Genomic DNA, 23,054 nt, shown 5'->3' with positions numbered 1-23,054 from the left:
CTCTCTCTCTCTTTAGAACTAAAAAAAAACTAAAAAACTAAAAAAAAAAAATATATATATATGGAATAAGAAGTAGAAAGGCAAAAAGTTAATGTATGAAACAGATGAAACAAAAAGCTAAATGAATCTACCCTTGAATTTGTTCCCTCCCCTAATAGCCGATATGACCATTTGGATTTTGATTTTTTTCTCTTTTTTTTCTTTTTTCCTTTTTTTGGATTTTGATTTTTAAATATAATCTTTGCAGACGTTCTGAAATTTAAAACTGGATGCTTTGCCTTTAACTGAGGTCACTTAATTAATATAAAAAAAGGCAAAAATACTGTATAAATCTTCTGAAGCCCTTTCTTGCATTCTTCATTTCTCTTGTGTTTAAATGCTTTTCTTACAGGAAAGAAAACTATTTTATGTTGTTTATACATCTATCTCAAAGCAGTTAACAGGTATGGAAATTCTGTATTTCTTTTTCTTTTTTTTAAGACTAGGTATCAGCCTAGTCAATTTTTTCAAAAGAAGTTAGAAGAAGTTCTATTTGAAAATTACTGAAAGTTTGTCCTTTTTTTTTTTTTCCATTATAGGATAATAAGGAGAGATGCTGCTATTTTCAGAGCGACAGTTTTTGTATTTGCAAGTGATATTTTTCCATGTTAATGTAAAAAAATGATTTTCATGTTTTAACTCATCTTTTCATCCATAATTTCCTCCAATGTCATTGTTAATTCTTTGTGACTTACTTTTTCTCTTATATAAGAGGTTGAAAAGATGGATAGAAAATGATGTGTTTTCTCTTATTTTATTAGGAATTATATTTTAGAAGAAAAATATAGATTTTAATGAGAAATAAAATTGTGAATCAACTTATTTAATGAGAAATAAAATTGTGAATCCATTTATTTAATGAGAAATAAAATTGTGAATCCATTTATTTAAAAGCCCATAGTCTGGAGGAGGGGCGAGATGGCGGAAGAGAAGGGTCCCCAAGTCACCTGTCCCCAACAAATTACCTAGATAACCTTCAAATCATCCTGAACATCTACGAATTCGGCCTGAGATTTAAAGAGAGACCAGCTGGAACGCTACAGTGAGAAGAGTTCGCGCTTCTATCCAGGTAGGAAGAGGGGAAAAAAGAAATAAAGAAACAAAAGGCCTCCAAGGGGGAGGGGCCCCGCGAGGAGCCGGGCTGAGGCCGGGGCGAGTGTCCCCAGGACAGGAGAGCCCCGTCCCGGAGGAGCAGGAGCTGCACCAACCTTCCCGGGCGGAAAGGGGCCTGCAGGGAGTCAGAGCAGGACCCAGGAGGGCGGGGATGCCCTCGGGCTCCCGGGGACACTAACAGGTACCTGCGCCCCGGGAGAGTGCGCCGAGCTCCCTAAGGGCTGCAGCGCTTGGCGGGACCCGGAGCAGCTCGGAGGGGCTCGGGCGGCGGCTCCACGGAGGGGGCTGTGGGGCGGGAGCACGAATCCAACAAACTCAACTGAATACACATTCTTCTCAAGTGCACATGGAACTTTCTCCAGAATAGAACACATACTGGGTCACAAATCGGGTCTGAACCGATACCAAAAGATCAGGATAGTCCCCTGTATATTCTCAGACCATAATGCCTTGAAATTAGAACTAAATCACAACAAGAAGTTTGGAAGGACCTCAAACACGTGGAGGTTAAGGACCATCCTGCTAAAAGATGAAAGGGTCAACCAGGAAATTAAGGAAGAATTAAAAAGATTCATGGAAACTAATGAGAATGAAGATACAACCATTCAAAATCTTTGGGATGCAGCAAAAGCAGTCCTGAGGGGGAAGTACATTGCAATACAAGCATCCATTCAAAAACTGGAAAGAACTCAAATACAAAAGCTAACCTTACACATAAAGGAGCTAGAGAAAAAACAACAAATGGACCCCACGCCCAGCAGAAGAAGAGAGTTAATTAAAATTCAAGCAGAACTCAATGAAATCGAGACCAAAAAAACTGTGGAACATATCAACAGAACCAGGAGTTGGTTCTTTGAAAGAATTAATAAGATAGATAAACCATTAGCCAACCTTATTAAAAAGAAGAGAGAGAAGGCTCTAATTAATAAAATCATGAATGAGAAAGGAGAGATCACTACCAACACCAAGGAAATACAAACGATTTTAAAAACATATTATGAACAGCTCTACGCCAATAAATTAGGCAATCTAGAAGAAATGGATGCATTCCTGGAAAGCCACAAACTACCAAAACTGGAGCAGGAAGAAATAGAAAACCTGAACAGGCCAATAACCAGGGAGGAAATTGAAGCAGTCATCAAAAACCTCCCAAGACACAAGAGTCCAGGGCCAGATGGCTTCCCAGGGGAATTCTATCAAACGTTTAAAGAAGAAATCATACCTATTCTACAAAAGCTGTTTGGAAAGATAGAAAGAGATGGAGTACTTCCAAATTCGTTCTATGAGGCCAGCATCACCTTAATTCCGAAACCAGACAAAGACCCCACCAAAAAGGAGAATTACAGACCAATATCCCTGATGAACATGGATGCAAAAATTCTCAACAAGATACTAGCCAATAGGATCCAACAACACATTAAGAAAATTATTCACCATGACCAAGTAGGATTTATCCCTGGGACACAAGGCTGGTTCAACACTCGTAAAACAAACAATGTGATTCATCATATCAGCGAGAGAAAAACCAAGAACCATATGATCCTCTCATTAGATGCAGAGAAAGCATTTGACAAAATACAGCATCCATTCCTGATCAAAACACTTCAGAGTGTTGGGATAGAGGGAACTTTCCTCGACATCTTAAAAGCCATCTACGGAAAGCCCACAGCAAATATCATTCTCAATGGGGAAGCACTGGGAGCCTTTCCCCTAAGATCAGGAACAAGACAGGGATGTCCACTCTCACCACTGCTATTCAACATAGTACTGGAAGTCCTCGCCTCAGCAATCAGACAACAAAAAGACATTAAAGGCATTCAAATTGGCAAAGAAGAAGTCAAACTCTCCCTCTTCGCCGATGACATGATACTCTACATAGAAAAGCCAAAAGCCTCCACCCCAAGATTGCTAGAACTCATACAGCAATTTGGTAGCGTGGCAGGATACAAAATCAATGCCCAGAAATCAGTGGCATTTCTATACACTAACAATGAGACTGAAGAAAGAGAAATTAAGGAGTCAATCCCATTTACAATTGCACCCAAAAGCATAAGATACCTAGGAATAAACCTAACCAAAGAGGTAAAGGATCTATACCCTAAAACCCATAGAACACTTCTGAAAGAAATTGAGGAAGACACAAAGAGATGGAAAAATATTCCATGCCCATGGATTGGCTGAATTAATATTGTAAAAATGTCAATGTTACCCAGGGCAATTTACACGTTTAATGCAATCCCTATCAAAATACCATGGACTTTCTTCAGAAAGTTAGAACAAATTATTTTAAGATTTGTGTGGAATCAGAAAAGACCCCAAATAGCCAGGGGAATTTTAAAAAAGAAAACCATAGCGGGGGGCATCACAATGCCAGATTTCAGGTTGTACTACAAAGCTGTGGTACTGGCACAAAAACAGACACATAGATCAATGGAACAGAATAGAGAACCCAGAAGTGGACCCTGAACTTTATGGTCAACTAATATTCGATAAAGGAGGAAAGACTATCCATTGGAAGAAAGACAGTCTCTTCAATAAATGGTGCTGGGAAAATTGGACATCCACATGCAGAAGAATGAAACTGGACCACTCTCTTTCACCATACACAAAGATAAACTCAAAATGGATGAGAGATCTAAATGTGAGACAAGATTCCATCAAAATCCTAGAGGAGAACACAGGCAACACCCTTTTTGAACTTGGCCACAGTAACTTCTTGCAAGATACATCCACAAAAGCAAAAGGAACAAAAGCAAAAATGAACTATTGGGACTTCATCAAGATAAGAAGCTTTTGCACAGCAAACGATACAGTCAACAAAACTAAAAGACAACCTACAGAATGGGAGAAGATATTTGCAAATGACATACCAGATAGAAGGCTAGTTTCCAAAAATCTATAAAGAACTTATTAAACTTAACAGCAAAGAAACAAACAATCCAATCATGAAATGGGCAAAAGACATGAACAGAAATCTCACAGAGGAAGACATGGACATGGCCAACATGCACATGAGAAAATGCTCTGCATCACTTGCCATCAGGGAAATACAAATCAAAACCTCAATGAGATACCACCTCACACCAGTGAGAATGGGGAAAATAAACAAGGCAGGAAACCACAAGTGTTGGAGAGGATGCGGAGAAAGGGGAACCCTCTTACACTGTTAGTGGGAATGTGAACTGGTGCAGCCACTCTGGAAAACTGTGTGGAGGTTCCTCAAAGAGTTAAAAATAGACCTGCCCTACGACCCAGCAATTGCACTGTTGGGGATTTACTCCAAAGATTCAGATGCAATGAAACGCCGGGACACCTGCACCCGGATGTTTCTAGCAGCAATGGCCACAATAGCCAAACTGTGGAAGGAGCCTTGGTGTCCATCGAAAGATGAATAGATAAAGAAGATGTGGTTTATGTATACAATGGGATATTACTCAGCCATTAGAAACGACAAATACCCACCATTTGCTTCAACGTGGATGGAACTGGAGGGTATTATGCTGAGTGAAGTAAGTCAATCGGAGAAGGACAAACAGTGTATGTTCTCATTCATTTGGGGAATATAAATATAGTGAAAGGGAATATAAAGGAAGGGAGAAGAAATGTGTGTATCAGGAAGGGAGACAGAACATAAAGACTCCTAACTCTGGGAAATGAACTAGGGGTGGTCAAAGGAGAGGAGGGCAGGGGGTGGGTGCGAATGGGTGACGGGCACTGAGGGGGACACTTGACGGGATGAGCACTGGGTGTTATTCTGTATGTTGGTAATTTGAACATCAATAAAAATTAATTTATTAAAAAAAATTAAAAAAATTAAAAAAATAAAAAATAAAAGCCCATAGTCTGATCAGAAGACCATTCCAAAGTCCACATGTCAACTGGAATTTAGTCAGAGATTTAAATAATCAATATACAAATGGATAGTTAAGACTATTTTAAGTATGAATATGCCGTATGAGTGTTAAATAAAAACAAGCAAACAATCCATTCACAAACATTTATTGAGCACTGTCTATGTGACAGGCCCTGAGGTAATCACTAAGATATCATGAACAAGACAAAGATGATCATGTTCACATAAAGATTATAGTCTGGGATAGAACTATATGCTAAACATAATACTACCTGCTTAATCTCACAGACTCTTGGTCTTCTGATTTTTCAATATATCATGATTCATAGAATATTGACATAGAAATATCCAACATTTCTGGAGTATTCCCAATTTATAATCTAAGAGACCAGTTACAATACAACATATAAAAATAGAAACAAAAAAGATCGAGTTGTATAAGTAAGAGAAGTTGATGAAGTGCCCAAAGGACACAGAAAAATCAGATAAGAGGCCTATGAGCTAGAAATTTAAGTGCAAAAGAAACAAAACAGATGAAAATGACAAAAGTTTCACAAGTTTCACCAGATAAGAGTGTCTTACTGAGTTAAATCTTGATCTTGATTTAACAAGATAACCTGGTGTGTACTCTTCCATGGTAATGATTTCAAATTCTAATAAAAATAATAAATCAGTGGAAGGTGACCTGCTGTGTTTATCCGTAGCTCCATGAAAATGCTTTCAAGCAGGTCATGGACCAATTCTGATCAAGGGGAAAAAGGACAGTCTGAGTGCTAATGGTGGAGTGTTCATAATGAAGAAACAAATCAGCCAGCTATGAATGAGAACTACCTATGGACAATAACTCATGAAGCAAATGGTGAGGCTAGAGCATTTTAATAGGACTCCTTAGAAGAGGGAAATCTTAATTCCAAACATATATAGAATTTGTGTCTGGGCTAATAAAACATCCTGCATAATATCTGTAAAGAAACAAATGAGATATATGATATGGTTGTAGAAGGAATAAAATTAGTTTTGGACAAAATATGTAGAATCAGAGAGAGTAATTTTCTTTCAAATAATGCATATCATGTTTTTATTGATCATAAAGAAGAAATAGCATCTAAATTATACTGAATGATGGGGCATCTGAGTGGCTCAGTCAGTTGAGCAACCAGCTCTTGATTTCAGCTCAATTCATGATTTCAGGGTCCTGAGATCAAGCCCTATGTCTGGCTCTATGCTCAGCAATGGAGTCTCCTTGAGATTCTCTCTCTCCCTCTGACCCTTTCCCCCCCCCCACTCTCTTTCTCAAATAAACAAACAAACAAATAAATCTTTAATAAATAAAAAAATACTGAATAATTATACAAATTATACAAATATATACATATATGTATATATACAAATATATACATATACATATATATGTATACATACACATATATATGTATACATACACATATATCAGATTTGTTTTCATAGAAGCAAGGGTAATGGTAATTGTTACTTTGTTCCACCATTTTATAATGTCCCTTTGCATTTAATTTTAATAAGTAATTGATTTTGAATTACATTGCTTAAACTATTTAATTTTTGAGAAAGACAGTTATGCAGTCTGTACCTGCGTAATAAGAGAGAACTACTTTGAGGATAAATAAACAATGACATTTTTCTTTCTCTGATATGGTGGTTATCTACCAAACTGTATTTCAAAGATCATTGTGATCTATTAAACTGAAGTGTTAATTCAAAACATTAGATTAATATTAGTAAATGTTTGCTAACTTGGGATATTTTTATCTTTATTTATAATTTAGAGTAACCCACAAATTATTCTCTTTGACAGTTCTCCATTTCCTAAAAGTTGTAAGTGGTAAGATAGTACCGAAGCCTAATAATAAGAGAAAAACTGATAAATTCATTCTTTTCAAGCAAATACTTACTGACAACCTACTACATATCAGGCAGTATTTCAAATAAAGGAATAAGAAAGAAAACAAAAGCAGAAAATAAATCCATGCCCTTGGGGCACCTGAGTGGCTCAGTGGTTGAGTGTCTACCTTTGGCTTAGGGTGTGATCCGGGGTCCTGGGATGGAGTCCTGTATCAGCCTCCCCACAGGGAGTCCGCTTCTCTCTCTGCCTATGTCTCTGCCTCTCTGTGTCTCACATGAATAAATAAATAAAATCTTAAAAAAAAAAATCCATGCCCTTGAAGGGCTTATCTCTTAGTAGGCTAGGGGCATAGAGTGAATAAATATCCAATAAATATGGTGTTAAATAATTACTTAGAATGAAGCAGAAAAAGGAGAATGGAGAATGTGTGGAGGAGGGTTATTATGTTACTGTGTTAGATAGGGAGGTCAAGGAGGACCTCATTAGAAAGTAATGTCTGATCGGACACCTGTCGTAAGTAAGAAACTAAGCCTCGAGGTTATGCAAAGGCCCTGAGGTGAAAGCAAGCTTAGAATATTGGAGGAATGGCCAGGAGGCCTGTATGAGCAAAGGTGAATGCAGTATAGGTCAAGTCAGAGAGGTAGTAGATACTTGGATGGCATGAGTTGAGGAAAGTCTTCAGTTTTTTTTTCTGAAGGAGAAATTATAAATTTAGGATGTTTTGAATAGAGTGATGTGTTTGCCTTGTATTTTTTTAAGCTACAAACAAACCTTCATAATGACTTAAAACATTTTTGGAAATGTTTCACTCTGAATTTGAGGTGAACTATATACTGAAGAATAATATACATACAGAAAAGCTTATGAATCATAAATTTCCAACTTAGTTTTTGCAAAACCCATATAGTCATGTCACCAGTACCCAAATGAAGAGATAAACACTTCAGTAATGCAGAGTAACCTCTTACCCCTCCTAGTTACTACCTCTTTCCTCCCCAATGGAATCACTATCTCAATTTCTTTCATTATAATCACCCCTATATTTGAATTTCACAGGAAATGAAACTATGCAGTGTATGCTTTTTCATATCTGGCATTTTTCTCAGCATTGTTTGTAAGATTTATTTATGCTTTTGTATGTAATGATTATGTTTTATTTAATATCTCCAAAAGGGATACACAGTAAAAATAAATAAATAATAAATAAATAAATAAATAAATAAATAAATAAATAAATAAATACAAACCACAATCCATTTGTCTTTTCAACTGACCTATTTGGGCTATTAAGACTGGCTCTGGTATGAATATTATTGTTCATGTCCATTGTGAACATTTTACACTTCAGGAGTGAAGGAGTTAGATTATAGGATATGTTTTCTGCTTCAGTAGATACTACCAAATATGTTCCAGAGTGGTTGTGCCAATTTCTCATCAGCTGTGTGAAGATACAGTTTTTTTCTACAACTTTGCCAACAGTTGGTATTGTTATTATATTAGTTTTCCAAGGCTACCCCAGAAAAATTCCATAGACTGGGTGGCTTATACAACAGAATTAATTTTCTCATCAGACTGGAGTTTGGAAGTCTGAGATCAGTGTCCACAAAGTTGGTTTCTTCTCCTTGGCTTATACATGGTCATCTTCCATATCTTCCCATGATCTTTCCTCTGTCTATGTGTGTCTATGTCCTAATCTCGTCTCATAAAGATAACAGTCATACTGGATTAAGGCCTATCCTAATCACCTCATTTTAATTTAATTACTTACATCTTTAAAGATCCTATCTCCTAATCATCATAGTCTGAGGTACTGGGGGATTAGGACTTCAATGTACGAATTTTGTAGGACATAATTCAGCTTATAAGAGTAATTTTAAATTTTAGATATCTTGGTAGAAATTATCCCACTGTGGTTGCATTATATTTACCTGATGACCAATAAGATTGAGTACCTTTTTACATGGCTAGCAATCCTTTGGATAACTTTTCTGTGAACTGTAAGATTAATTACTTTGCCTATTTTTCTATTTTTTAATTTTTTTTCATTGGGAGTTCTTTATATTTTCTGGATGTGAACCCTTCAACAGATATAACTTGAAAATATTTTCATCAACTCTGTGGGTTACTTATTCCTCTCTGAATAGAATCTTTTTGACAAATGGAAATTCTTAATTTTAATATGGTCCAAATTATCAACCTTTCCATTGAAGTTAATATTTATTTCTTCATGTGCAAAAAATTTCTGATTACTTCCAAACTCATGAAGATATTTGGCTGTTTTCCATAAGAAGTATAATTGCAATCATACTGGAATTTAGTTTATGTTTGTAAATATAGTTCAGTTGCATTTTCACATATTATATGTAATTATTTGGCACCATTATTAAAAAGACCATCCTTTCTTTACTGCACTACAGTAATTATTTGACATATTCCATTTCTTATATGTTTGGGTCTTTTTTTTGTTGTGCTTTCTGTTCCACTGGCCAATTTTTCTATCCCTGGGCCAATGTCATTCTGTTTTAAAATTTGCAATTTCAAAATCCTTTGAATAAATTTAATTTGCCTCATAGTCATTTTATCTAGAAAGGTGAAGACAACTTTCATACACTCACATCATTTGGTGTTGCAAGTTCAACAGTGTAGCATAAAACTAGCAACCTATTTTACAAGTAACATGAATTTAAAAATATTTCTTATATGTATTATCTAGAACTTTATATTTTTGAGGTTATTTATAAATATTAATCTTGAGTTTCTCATTATAATATTCCCGAAGGTAATTGGGTAGTATTTGTTCCATTTTATACTCAAGGAAACCAAACCTAATTGCCTCACCTAATGTGAGATGAATCATTACTTAAAATTAGAATTCACAGTTCTGTTCTTCTCATTCTGTTGTTTAACCAGTGAGGCAGGATGCCATTTTAAGCCATTAGTCTTCCTTAACAAAAGAGAAAGCTGTGTTTCTTGGATCAAATGTTGTTTACAGACTCCCATTAACTCTTAATTTATAGTTAACAAAAATCTGAATTTCTTTACTCACTGGCATGTGCTTTGATGAGTCTTACCTTATGATATAACTTATTCAGTTATATCTCAGTAATTTAAGTTAATTGAGTCAAATAACAACATGTTACAGAAACTGAATGTAGAAGATTTCAGATTCTGTCTTTGCTGTCTATTCAATTATCAAATCACACTAATCACCTTTACTATCCAAATTGACATCTGTATGTTTTAGATTATTTATCTTACTCCCAGGATTTAGTCCAATGGTTCCATTTGCATTTTTATCCATATCTCAGAAATAGTCATATTCCTTGTTTTGGTCCCTCTGGATGTGAAATATGTCACTCCCTAACTCTGCCATATGCCAGTGCCTGCCTTATTTCAAGTTGTTTCTATTCAATAATAATCACATATTTTCTTCATTTCTTTGGTCTTTATACATTTCTCATTATTTGTTAAATGATGACTTAGATATTCTAACCAATGTATTTATTAAATTTTATTAGGAGAGAAATAATTTAGTTCAAGATATTGCATCTACTGGCAACTTTTTGCTTGACTGACAGGCCTACAATAAAATATACTTGGGTGATTTGTGCATACATTGTGGAATTTGACACACATACAGATACATACCTGCACACACACACATGTATTATAATTTGCATATTTTTGATACTTTGAGACTCTTGTTGATTACTTCATCTATTGTTCAACTACTTTTTTTTTATTCTTTAAATATATTTTTATTTAGCAGTTAGTTTTTCTTTTTCTTCAGACAACATTATTTTCCTCTCTCTTGGATTTTAAAAAAAATAATCAAAATGATGGAAAGAGTTAAATCTTGGAATATTATTTTGATACAGCCACCATCAGTTATAACCTTTTTTTTTTCTTTTAAGATTTTATTTATTTATTCATGAGACACAGAGAGAGAGAGAGAAGCAAAGACACAGGCAGAGGGAGAAGCAGGCTCCATGCAGGGAGCCCGACGCGGGACTTGATCTGGGGTCTCCAGAATCACACCCTGGGCTGAAGGCAGGGGCTAAACCGCTGGGCCACCAGGGCTGCTCCAAGTTATATTTGTAATTGATTTTTATGCTTCCTTATTATCTATAGCTCCAAACTTTTTTTTTTTTGCATTTAGGACTGCAATAAAAATAGTAACCCATTCAATACTTTTAAGACATACAAAAGACTCTGGGAATTCTATTAAAAGGCATTCAAAGTTCTTTTGCAGTAAAAGTGTAATGTATAGTGTATCTTTGTTTAACTTAGCCTTTAAAATTTTGAGATTCAAAATTCTTTTTTTTTTTTTTTTTTTTAATTAACTTTTATTGGTGTTTAATTTACCAACATACAGAAAAACACCCAGTGCTCATCCCGTCAAGTGTCCACCTCAGTGCCCGTCACCCATTCCCCTCCAACACCCGCCCTCCTCCCCTTCCACCACCCCTAGTTCGTTTCCCCGAGTTAGGAGTCTTTATGTTCTGTCTCCCTTCCTGATATTTCCCAACATTTCTTTTCCCTTCCTTTATATTCCCTTTCACTATTATTCATATTCCCCAAATGAATGAGAACATACACTGTTTGTCCTTCTCCGATTGACTTATTTCACTCAGCATAATACCCTCCAGTTCCATCCACGTTGAAGCAAATGGTGGGTATTTGTCGTTTCTAATTGCTGAGTAATATTCCATTGTATACATAAACCACATCTTCTTTATCCATTCATCTTTCGATGGACACCGAGGCTCCTTCCACAGTTTGGCTATTGTGGCCATTGCTGATAGAAACATCGGGGTGCAGGTGTCCCGACGTTTCATTGCATCTGAATCTTTGGGGTAAATCCCCAACAGTGCAATTGCTGGGTCGTAGGGCAGGTCTATTTTTAACTCTTTGAGGAACCTCCACACAGTTTTCCAGAGTGGCTGCACCAGTTCACATTCCCACCAACAGTGTAAGAGGGTTCCCTTTTCTCCGCATCCTCTCCAACATTTGTTGTTTCCTGCCTTGTTAATTTTCCCCATTCTCACTGGTGTGAGGTGGTATCTCATTGTGGTTTTGATTTGTATTTCCCTGATGGCAAGTGATGCAGAGCATTTTCTCATGTGCATGTTGGCCATGTCCATGTCTTCCTCTGTGAGATTTCTCTTCATGTCTTTTGCCCATTTCATGATTGGATTGTTTGTTTCTTTGGTGTTGAGTTTAATAAGTTCTTTATAGATTTTGGAAACTAGCCCTTTATCTGATATGTCATTTGCAAATATCTTCTCCCATTCTGTAGGTTGTCTTTTAGTTTTGTTGACTGTATCCTTTGCTGTGCAAAAGCTTCTTATCTTGATGAAGTCCCAATAGTTCATTTTTGCTTTTGTTTCTTTTGCCTTCGTGGATGTATCTTGCAAGAAGTTACTGTGGCCAAGTTCAAAAAGGGTGTTGCCTGTGTTCTCCTCTAGGATTTTGATGGAATCTTGTCTCACATTTAGATCTCTCATCCATTTTGAGTTTATCTTTGTGTATGGTGAAAGAGAGTGGTCCAGTTTCATTCTTCTGCATGTGGATGTCCAATTTTCCCAGCACCATTTATTGAAGAGACTGTCTTTCTTCCAATGGATAGTCTTTCCTCCTTTATCGAATATTAGATGGCCGTACATTTCAGGGTCCACTTCTGGGTTCTCTATTCTGTTCCATTGATCTATGTGTCTGTTTTTGTGCCAGTACCACACTGTCTTGATGACCACAGCTTTGTAGTACAACCTGAAATCTGGCATTGTGATGCCCCCAGCTAAGGTTTTCTTTTTTAAAATTCCCCTGGCTATTCGGGGTCTTTTCTGATTCCACACAAATCTTAAAATAATTTGTTCTAACTCTCTGAAGAAAGTCCATGGTATTTTGATAGGGATTGCATTAAACGTATAAATTGCCCTGGGTAACATTGACATTTTTACAATATTAATTCTGCCAATCCATGAGCATGGAATATTTTTCCATCTCTTTGTGTCTTCCTCAATTTCTTTCAGAAGTGTTCTATAGTTTTTAGGGTATAGATCTTTTACCTCTTTGGTTAGGTTTATTCCTAGGTATCTTATGCTTTTGGGTGCAATTGTAAATGGGATTGACTCCTTAATTTCTCTTTCTTCAGTCTCATTGTTAGTGTATAGAAATGCCATTGATTTCTGGGCATTGATTTTGTATCCTGCCACGCTACCAAATTGCTGTATGAGTTCTAGCAATCTGGGGGTGGAGGCTTTTGGGTTTTCTATGTAGAGTATCATGTCATCGGCGAAGAGGGAGAGTTTGACTTCTTCTTTGCCAATTTGAATGCCTTTAATGTCTTTTTGTTGTCTGATTGCTGAGGCGAGGACTTCCAGAACTATGTTGAACAGCAGTGGTGAGAGTGGACATCCCTGTCTTGTTCCTGATCTTAGGGGAAAGGCTCCCAGTGCTTCCCCATTGAGAATGATATTTGCTGTGGGCTTTTCGTAGATGGCTTTTAAGATGTCGAGGAAAGTTCCCTCTATCCCAACACTCTGAAGGGTTTTGATCAGGAATGGATGCTGTATTTTGTCAAATGCTTTCTCTGCATCTAATGAGAGTATCATATGGTTCTTGGTTTTTCTCTTGCTGATATGATGAATCACATTGATGGTTTTACGAGTGTTGAACCAGCCTTGTGTCCCAGGGATAAATCCTACTTGGTCATGGTGAATAATTTTCTTAATGTGTTGTTGGATCCTATTGGCTAGTATCTTGTTGAGAATTTTTGCATCCATGTTCATCAGGGATATTGGTCTGTAATTCTCCTTTTTGGTGGGGTCTTTGTCTGGTTTCGGAATTAAGGTGATGCTGGCCTCATAGAACGAATTTGGAAGTACTCCATCTCTTTCTATCTTTCCAAACAGCTTTAGTAGAATAGGTATGATTTCTTCTTTAAACGTTTGATAGAATTCCCCTGGGAAGCCATCTGGCCCTGGACTCTTGTGTCTTGGGAGGTTTTTGATGACTGCTTCAATTTCCTCCCTGGTTATTGGCCTGTTCAGGTTTTCTATTTCTTCCTGCTCCAGTTTTGGTAGTTTGTGGCTTTCCAGGAATGCGTCCATTTCTTCTAGATTGCCTAATTTATTGGCGTACAGCTGTTCATAATATGTTTTTAAAATCGTTTGTATTTCCTTGGTGTTGGTAGTGATGTCCCCTTTCTCATTCATGATTTTATTAATTTGAGTCTTCTCTCTCTTCTTTTTAATAAGGTTGGCTAATGGTTTATCTATCTTATTAATTCTTTCAAAGAACCAACTCCTGGTTCTGTTGATCTGTTCCACAGTTCTTTTGGTCTCGATATCATTGAGTTCTGCTCGAATTTTAATTAACTCTCTTCTTCTGCTGGGGGTGGGGTCTATTTGTTGCTTTTTCTCTAGTTCCTTTATGTGTAAGGTGAGCTTTTGAATTTGAGATCTTTCCAGTTTTTGAATGTATGCTTGTATTGCGATGTATTTCCCCCTGAGGACTGCTTTTGCTGCATCCCAAAGATTTTGAACGGTTGTATCTTCATTTTCATTAGTTTCCATGAATCTTTTTAATTCTTCCTTAATTTCCTGGTTGACCTTTTCATCTTTTAGCAGGATGGTCCTTAACCTCCACGTGTTTGTGGTCCTTCCATATTTCTTGTTGTGATTAAGTTCTAATTTCAAGGCATTATGGTCTGAGAATATACAGGGGACTATCCCGATCTTTTGGTATCGGTTCAGACCCGATTTGTGACCCAGTATGTGGTCTATTCTGGAGAAAGTTCCATGTGCACTTGAGAAGAATGTGTATTCAGTTGAGTTTGGATGTAAAGTTCTGTAGATATCTGTGAAATCCATCTGGTCCAGTGTATCATTTAAAGCTCTCGTTTCTTTGGAGATGTTGTGCTTAGAAGACCTATCCAGGGTAGAAAGAGCTAGATTGAAGTCACCAAGTATAAGTGTATTATTATCAAGGTATTTCTTGAGTTTGGTTATTAATTGGTTTAAATATTTGGCAGCTCCCACATTCGGGGCATATATATTGAGGAGTGTTAAGTCCTCTTGTTGGATAGATCCTTTGAGTATGAGATAGTGTCCCTCTTCATCTCTCACTATAGTCTTCGGGGTAAATTTTAATTTATCTGATATAAGGATGGCAACCCCTGCTTTCTTTTGAGGACCATTTGAATGGTAAATGGTTCTCCAACCTTTTATTTTCAGGTTGTAGGTGTCCTTCTGTCTAAAATGAGTCTCTTGTAGACAGCAAATAGATGGGTCCTGCTTTTTTATCCAGTCTGAAACCCTGCGCCTTTTGATGGGGTCATTAAGCCCGTTCACATTCAGAGTTACTATTGGTAGATATGAGTTTAGTGTCATCATATCTATTCAGTCCTTGTTTTTGTGGATTGTTCCACTGAACTTCTTCTTAAAGGGGAATTTTAAGAGTCCCCCTTAAAATTTCTTGCAGAGCTGGTTTGGAGGTTACATATTCTTTCAGTTCCTGCCTGTCTTGGAAGCTCTTTATCTCTCCTTCCATTTTGAATGAAAGCCTTGCGGGGTAAAGTATTCTTGGTTGCATGTTCTTTTCATTTAGGACCCTGAATATATCCTGCCAGCCCTTTCTGGCCTGCCAGGTCTCTGTGGAGAGGTCTGCTGTTACCCTAATATTCCTCCCCATAAAAGTCAGGGACTTTTTTTCTCTTGCTGCTTTAAGGATCTTCTCCTTATCTTTGGAATTTGCAAGCTTCACTATTAAATGTCGAGGTGTTGAACGGTTTTTGTTGATTTTAGGGGGGGATCTCTCTATTTCCTGGATCTGAATGCCTGTTTCCCTTCCCAGATTCGGGAAGTTTTCAGCTAGGATTTGTTCAAATACATATTCTGGCCCTCTGTCCCTTTCCGCGCCCTCGGGAACCCCAATTAAACGTAGGTTTTTCTTCCTCAGGCTATCATTTATTTCCCTTAATCTATCCTCATGGTCTTTTAATTGCCTGTCTCTTTTTTCCTCAGTTTCCCTCTTTGCCATCAACTTGTCTTCTATGTCACTCACTCGTTCTTCCACCTCGTCAAGCCTCGTCGTTAGGACTTCTAGCTTGGATTGCATCTCATTTAATTGATTTTTAATTTCTGCCTGATTAGATCTAAATTCTGCAGTCATGAAGTCTCTTGAGTCCTTTATGGTTTTTTCTAGAGCCACCAGTAGCTGTAAAATAGTGCTTCTGAATTGGCTTTCTGACATTGAATTGTAATCCATATTTTGTAACTCTGTGGGAGAGTGGGCTGTTTCTGATTCTTTTTTTTGAGGGGTTTTCCTTCTAGTCATTTTGCTCAGTGCAGAGTGGCCAAAAACAAGTTGTATTGGGAAAAGGAGAAAAAGAGAGAGAAGGAAAGAAAAGAGAAAAAGAAAAAAGAGAAAGAAGAAAAAAATAGGGGAAAAAGAGAAGAAAAAGAAAGAAAAAGAAAGAAAGGAGAAAAAAGAAAAAAGGGGGGTGGGGGAAGCAATCAGAAATCAAGAAGAAAGAGAGAAAAAAAAGCACAAAACAAAACAAAAAAACAAAACAAAAAAAAAAAAACAAAAAAACAAAAAACAAAAAAAACCACGGGGGAGTATCTTCCGATTCTGTGTAGTTTAAGTCCCTTGACTTCCCCTGGAACTGGTCCGTCTCGCTGGTCTTCTGGGGGAGGGGCCTGCTGTGCTGATTCTCAGGTGTTGGCACTTGGGGGAGCTGCTCTGCCCCTGCCTGGTGCAGGGCTCGGTGGGGGTTGTTGACCCCGTGAGGCCCCGGGAGGAAGCCACAGTGGCGGGGGCAGCTCTGGGACCCTGGATCCAGCCCCCGCAGTAGCTCCGGGGCTCTCCGTCTGCAGGGCCTGGGGGCTCCGGGGCGGGGCCGCTGATCTGCTCAGTTCCAGGCAGGAGCGTCCTTGCTGTCCTGGGCCCTCCCGGCCTCTGCCTGTCCCGGGGGAGGCCGGATCCTGGGCTGTGTCCCGGCGCCCTGTGCTCCGGGGCCTGCGCTGTTGGATTCGCGCTCCCGGCGGTGCAGCCCCCTCCGCGGAGCCACCGCCCGAGCCTCTCCGAGCTGTTCCCGGAGCCGCGCAGCCCCCTCCGCGCGGAGCTTCTTCGTCTGCGCGAGCCGCCGCCGCTGAGCTGTTCCCGGAGCCGCGCAGCCCCCTCCGCGGAGCCGCCGCCCGAGCCCCTCCGAGCTGTTCCCGGAGCCGCGCAGCCCCCTCCGCGCGGAGCTTCTTCCTCCGCCCGAGCCGCCGCCGCTGAGCTGTTCCCGGAGCCCCGCAGCCCCCTCCGCGGAGCCGCCGCCCGAGCCCCTCCGAGCTGCTCCGGGTCCCGCCGAGCGCTGCAGCCCTTAGGGAGCTCGGCGCACTCTCCGGGGCGCAGTTCCTCTGTTACTGTCCCAGGGAGCCCGAGGGCGTCCCCGCCTTTCTGGGGATCCTGCTCCAATTCCCGGGGAGCCCCTTTCCGCGGGGAAGGTTGGTGCAGCTCCTGCTCCTCCGGGCCGGGGCTCTCCTGTCCTGGGGACACTCGCCCCGGCCTCAGCCCGGCTCCTCGGGGCCCCTCCCCCTCGGAGGCCTTTTGTGTCTTTATTTCTTTTTCCCCGTCTTCCTACCTTGATAGAAGCGCGAACTCTTCTCACTGTAGCGTTCCAGCTGGTCTCTCTTTAAATCTCAGGCCGAATTCGTAGGTTTTCAGGATGATTGGATGGTTTTCTAGGTAATTTGCTGAGGACAGGTGACTTGGAGACCCTACTCCTCCGCCATCTTGCCCCTCCCCTCCGAGATTCAAAATTCTATTTAAATTTGTGTTTAAGGGCAGCCCAGGTGGCTGCCCTTATTTAATAAATAAATAAATAAATAAATAAATAAATAAATAAATAAATAAATGTTTAATGGTGTTGAATAGTTTATAACTGTTGATTCAAAGAGATACCTGGAAAAAGACACCAATCTACTTGTGTAAATTTTTTAAAATACTATGTGTGTAATATCTGGTGTTGTATAACGGTTAATAGAGTGAAGAAATAATACTACTATTATGAAGTTTATTGAGACAAAAACAGTTATATTTTGTTTGTGGAGTATGAATTAACATTATTTGGAATATGGTATTTCTATAAAGGAGAACATAAGATTGATTTGATGATATGTTTTTCTAGCAATTGCAATCATACCAGCCAACCACACACAAACACACTGACAACACATTTAAAGAAGAAGATTTTCAAAGTAAATAAATAAATAAAGAAAGAAGAAGATTTTCAATTCATTCGTTTATAAATAAATAAGAAATGACTTTTAAAAATGTAATAATGTCTACCCACCATGGGCCATCTACATCTCCTTTTACCTATATGGAATCAGACTTTTCATGGTATTTCTGTCTAAAATCATGACTTTTCAATAGTTATTCCCCATTAGAAAAATCTCACTCCCAACTCTAAGACCCAATCAAGTCATTCTAAATTTTCTATCTCATATTATATTTAAACCTCCCACCTCACCACGCATGAATGTTCTGCTGCATTTTCTCCTTTCTCTTTTCCAGCAAATATTACTAGCATATACTTTAGGAAGGGGTAAAAAGCCACATTTCTTACTAAACTGACCAAGGAGACGTTGCTGTTCTGTCCCCAGTTAGCTATAACTGCTTGTCAAATGGGTTGGGTTTCTGGATCCTGGAATCAGAGGAGTTTGGCCTATAGAATGTTTATCCAGAAACTTAAGTGAAGTAGAGGAAATAATGCTGACTTGCACTACTACATTGTTTATCTCAAGCTATATGAACAATTCCTGTGGAGGGTCCTTTCCTTCCTTTCATGAATACTCCATTGTCTTTATTCTTTCTCCTTCTTAGTTCTTCTCTAACATTATCTGTGAGTATAGGGAGGAATATTGGTTCTGCAGAAATGACAACCTTCAGTAAGCCCATACAGGGATGTGTCTGAATCTCTCTGAACTTAAAATATAATGAATTAAGAAAAGGTTTCTCTCAACATGGGTCAATACTAGTTCGCCCATTTAATAACAAGTATAGTTTTGTTACACATTTTTAATTCCATGACTTCCTCAGCATGATGGCTGGATATTATTAGTTCTAATTTAGCAAAGCCATATTTCTACAAAGATTTTTTTTTTCATTATTGGATTTAGCTCTATCATATGAAGGTCTTCAAAATGCTTTTACTTTCAGCACTTCTGACATCAGTTGTGTGGGGTTTTTTTCCAAATTAACAACCAGTGCTCCAACTCTCTGGACACCAACAAGGTGTCCTACAATTCAATTCTGATACTAACCACTTGGAGTTAGCACAGACTGTACAGTTTAAGAACTCAGTCCCATATGGCTACTCTCCACTTCAGATGCTAGTTGCAAGTCCAGATTGTCACTTGTACTATGACCAACCAGATATAAATTGGAGGTTTCTACAATCCCCTTCTCAATTTGATAATTTGCTATATTGACTTATAGAACTCAGGGAAATACTTTGCCTATATTTACTGGTTCACTAAAAAAAAAAAAAAAAAAATACTATAACGGATAGAAATGAACAGCCAAATGAATAACTACATAGAGTGAGGTCCAAAACGAGATCCCAAGTACAAGAGCTTCTGGCTCTATTTGCCGTATACCATCCCCCTGGCATGTGATTGTGTTCAACAACCTGGAAGCTTCCCAAAACCCATAGTTTACTGGTTTTATAGAGGTTTCCTTGTTTAGGCACAGGTGATTAAATTGTTGGCTACTGGTAATTAATTGGATCTCCAGCCTCTCTCCTCTCCCTGGAGGAGGTAAGTGGTAGGCACTGAAAGTTCTAATCCTCTAATTGTATTTTGGTTTTCCTGGAAACCACCCCCATCGTGAAGCTAACTAGGGACCCCAGGCAAGTCATTCATTAGCATACAAAAGACTCTCTTATCATTCCTGTACTGAAGATTCTAAGGGTTTTTAGAAGCTCTTGTGTGGAAACACAAGACTAAGGCCAAAGAGTATTATGAAGCTTGACAGAAGCAGGAAAATACTACTCCTAATAAGAATAAAAACTTTCATTTAAAATCTACCCAGATTCGGGATCCCTGGGTAGCACCTGCCTTTGGCCAAGGGCATGATCCCAGAATCAAGTCCTGCATCAGGCTCCCTGCATGGAACCTACTTCTCCCTCTGCCTGTGTCCCTGCCTCTCTCTCTCCCTCTCTGTGTGTCTCTCATGAATACACAAAATCTTAGAAAAAAAAAAGAAATAAAAATTATAATATCTAATAAGAATACTACACTGAATGAGATTAACAAGGTATTAAATATGGAAAAAGAGATTAATAAGTTTGTAGCAATAGAAACTAGTAAAGAGTAAAACATTCAGGGGGGAAAAAGACTAAATAAAATGAATAGAACATCAGGACTCCAAATAGCCAGATATACGTGTAACTGGTATCCTTTAAAAAGACGAGGGAAATGGAAAATATTTGTAGAAAAATATCCAAATTTTTTTCCAAATGTAAGGAAAATAATAAATCTACAGATACAAAAAGCTTATAGAACCCAACCATAAGAAACATGAAAAATACTACACCAATTCACATCATAATAAAATTGCTTAAACCCAGTGATAATGTGAAAGCCTTTAAAGCAGCCAGAGAGAGAAAAAAAGATATAGTAAATTTGAGGATAAAAACAAGGATGTTGGGGCACCTGGGCGGTTCAGCGTTTGAGCATCTGCCTTTGGCTCAGGTTGTGATCCTGGGGCCCTGAGATCCAGTCCCACATCGGGCTCCCCACAGGGAGCCTGCTTCTCCCTTTGCCTATGTCTCTGCCTCTCTCTCTTTGTCTCTCATGAATAAATAATAAATATATATACATAAAATATATATTCCATATTATTTAAATCTTCTTAAAAGATATTTGACTACTTAAAACAAAAATAATGACAATATATTTTATATATATATATATATATATACACATACATATTAGGTGTGTTTGTGTAGAATGGTATGGCAACAATTACACAATGATTAGGAGAGAAATTCAAATATACTGCTGTGTATTTCTTATAGTATGTATAGAAGAGTACAACTTGAAGTTACTTTAGTATAGTTAAAGATTGACTGTGATAAGTTATAGATGTATACTATAAATCCATGAATAGGTAGATTTATAGAATAGAGTAGAATACTGAAACACAGAGTTATATCTATTAAGTTAACAAAAAACCTAGAATGGTAATCTAAAACAAAACAAAGCAAAACAAAGAACAAAACCAAAATCTTAATCCTAAAGAAGATATAAAAGGAACAGAAAGTATAAAAAATAACAAATAGAACAAAGCAAAAACAACAAAATGATAGACTTAAAGGCAACGGAATTTATAATCATATTGAAAGTAAATTAAAGGACAGAGATTATCAAATTAGATAAAAAAAATAAAGACCTGACAATGTACTACCTACTAAAAATATTATTCTTTTAATATAAAACAGAAATATGTTAATTAAAACGATAGAAAATGATATACTAAATTTAAAAGACAAAAGCAGCTGTATTAATATCAAAGTTGATTTCAGAACAAAAGATACTAAAAGGATTAGCAAGAGTTAGCACATAATGGTAAAAGTGTTAGTTAATTTAAGAGGGTTAACAATTTTAAGTTTATGTACCTAATAACACTTTCAAAATAAATGAAGCAATAATTAGTAGAATTTTGAGAAATGGACAAATCCAAACCTATAGTTGAATAATCATCTTAAAAATTGATAGAAAAAGGTAACAAAACCAAAGCAACAATAGTGCCAACAAAATTAACCCAAATAACATATATAGCCTATGCCACTGACAATAGCAGAATACATACTTTATAAAATACACATTTTAATAAAATAAAATTTTAATTTAGAAAAGTAGTTTTAGGGATGTCTGGATGACTCAGAAGTTGAGCATTTGCCTTCAGCTCAGGGCATGATCCTGAAGTCCCAGGAACTAGTCCCGCATCAGGTTCCCTTCGTGAAGCCTGCTTCTCCCTCTGCTTGTGTCTCTGCCTCTCTCTTTGTGTATTCCATGAATAAATAAATAATCTTAAAAAGAAGAAAAGTAGTTTTATTTTAAAAAGTGTAGTAAAACAAAATTTTAATGCAATTCATATTTTAAAGTGCACATAAAGTGTTTGTCAAGATAGATAATGCTATGTGCTGTAAAACAAGTTGTACTAAATTTAAAAAGATTTAAGTCATACAAAGTATGTTCTGTGGTCACGGTGGAATCAAGTTAGTTATCAAAAGAAAGCTGTTGAGAAACTCTTTAATGCTTTGGAACTGAAGAACACACTTCTAAACAACTCTTGGGTCAAAGAAGAAGAAGAAAAAGCAAATTAAGAAGTACTTGTGCTAAATGAAATTATCATTATAACATATTTCAGTTTATGAGGTGCAAATAAATTTATTATCAATAGGGAAATGTGTAGCATTAGATGAATGTATTACAGCAGAAGAAACTTCTCAAATTAATAACTTCATTTTCCATTCCACCTTACATTTTTATGTGAAAGAACATTAAATAAAGCAAAAGAAATTAGAAAAAGAAGTATTAAAGATCAGAGTGGAAATAAATCAAAAACAGACCAAAAAAAAAAGGGGGGGGGAGGAAAGCTGGTTCCTTATAAAGATTAAGTTTATAGACAAGTAAAAATATTCAGGAAAAGAGAGATAAAAGTAAAAGAGAGAGAAGATGGGAATTCTAATATCGGGAATAAGAATGATGACATCACTATAGATTTTCCAGATATTAAGAGTAATATAAGAATATTATTAGCAACTTTATACCAATAGATTCAAGAACTTAAAGAAATGACCAAATCCTTGAAAGACACAAACTATCAAAGTTTATTAGATAAAAATAAATAAGTATCCCCATATCTATGCAATAAATTTAATCATTTAAAATTTATTTCCAGAAAATCTCCACACCAAAATAATTTCACCGAGAAATTCTAACAAACACTTCAGGAAGAATAATAGGCAGCATTTCTCTTAAAATGGAAGAAGATGAATTATTTTTTTATGACATCTATATATATTTTATTTGTTTTGTTTCAAAGTTTTATATAAATTCCCATTAGTTAACACATAGTGTAATATTAGTTTCAGGAATAGAATTTAGT

The sequence above is a fragment of the Vulpes lagopus genome, chromosome 6 (genome assembly GCF_018345385.1).
Source record: "Vulpes lagopus strain Blue_001 chromosome 6, ASM1834538v1, whole genome shotgun sequence".
In the NCBI taxonomy this organism is placed as follows: domain Eukaryota; kingdom Metazoa; phylum Chordata; class Mammalia; order Carnivora; family Canidae; genus Vulpes; species Vulpes lagopus.
The sequence above is the reverse complement of the archived record's forward strand: the minus strand, read 5'-3'. Positions refer to the sequence as shown.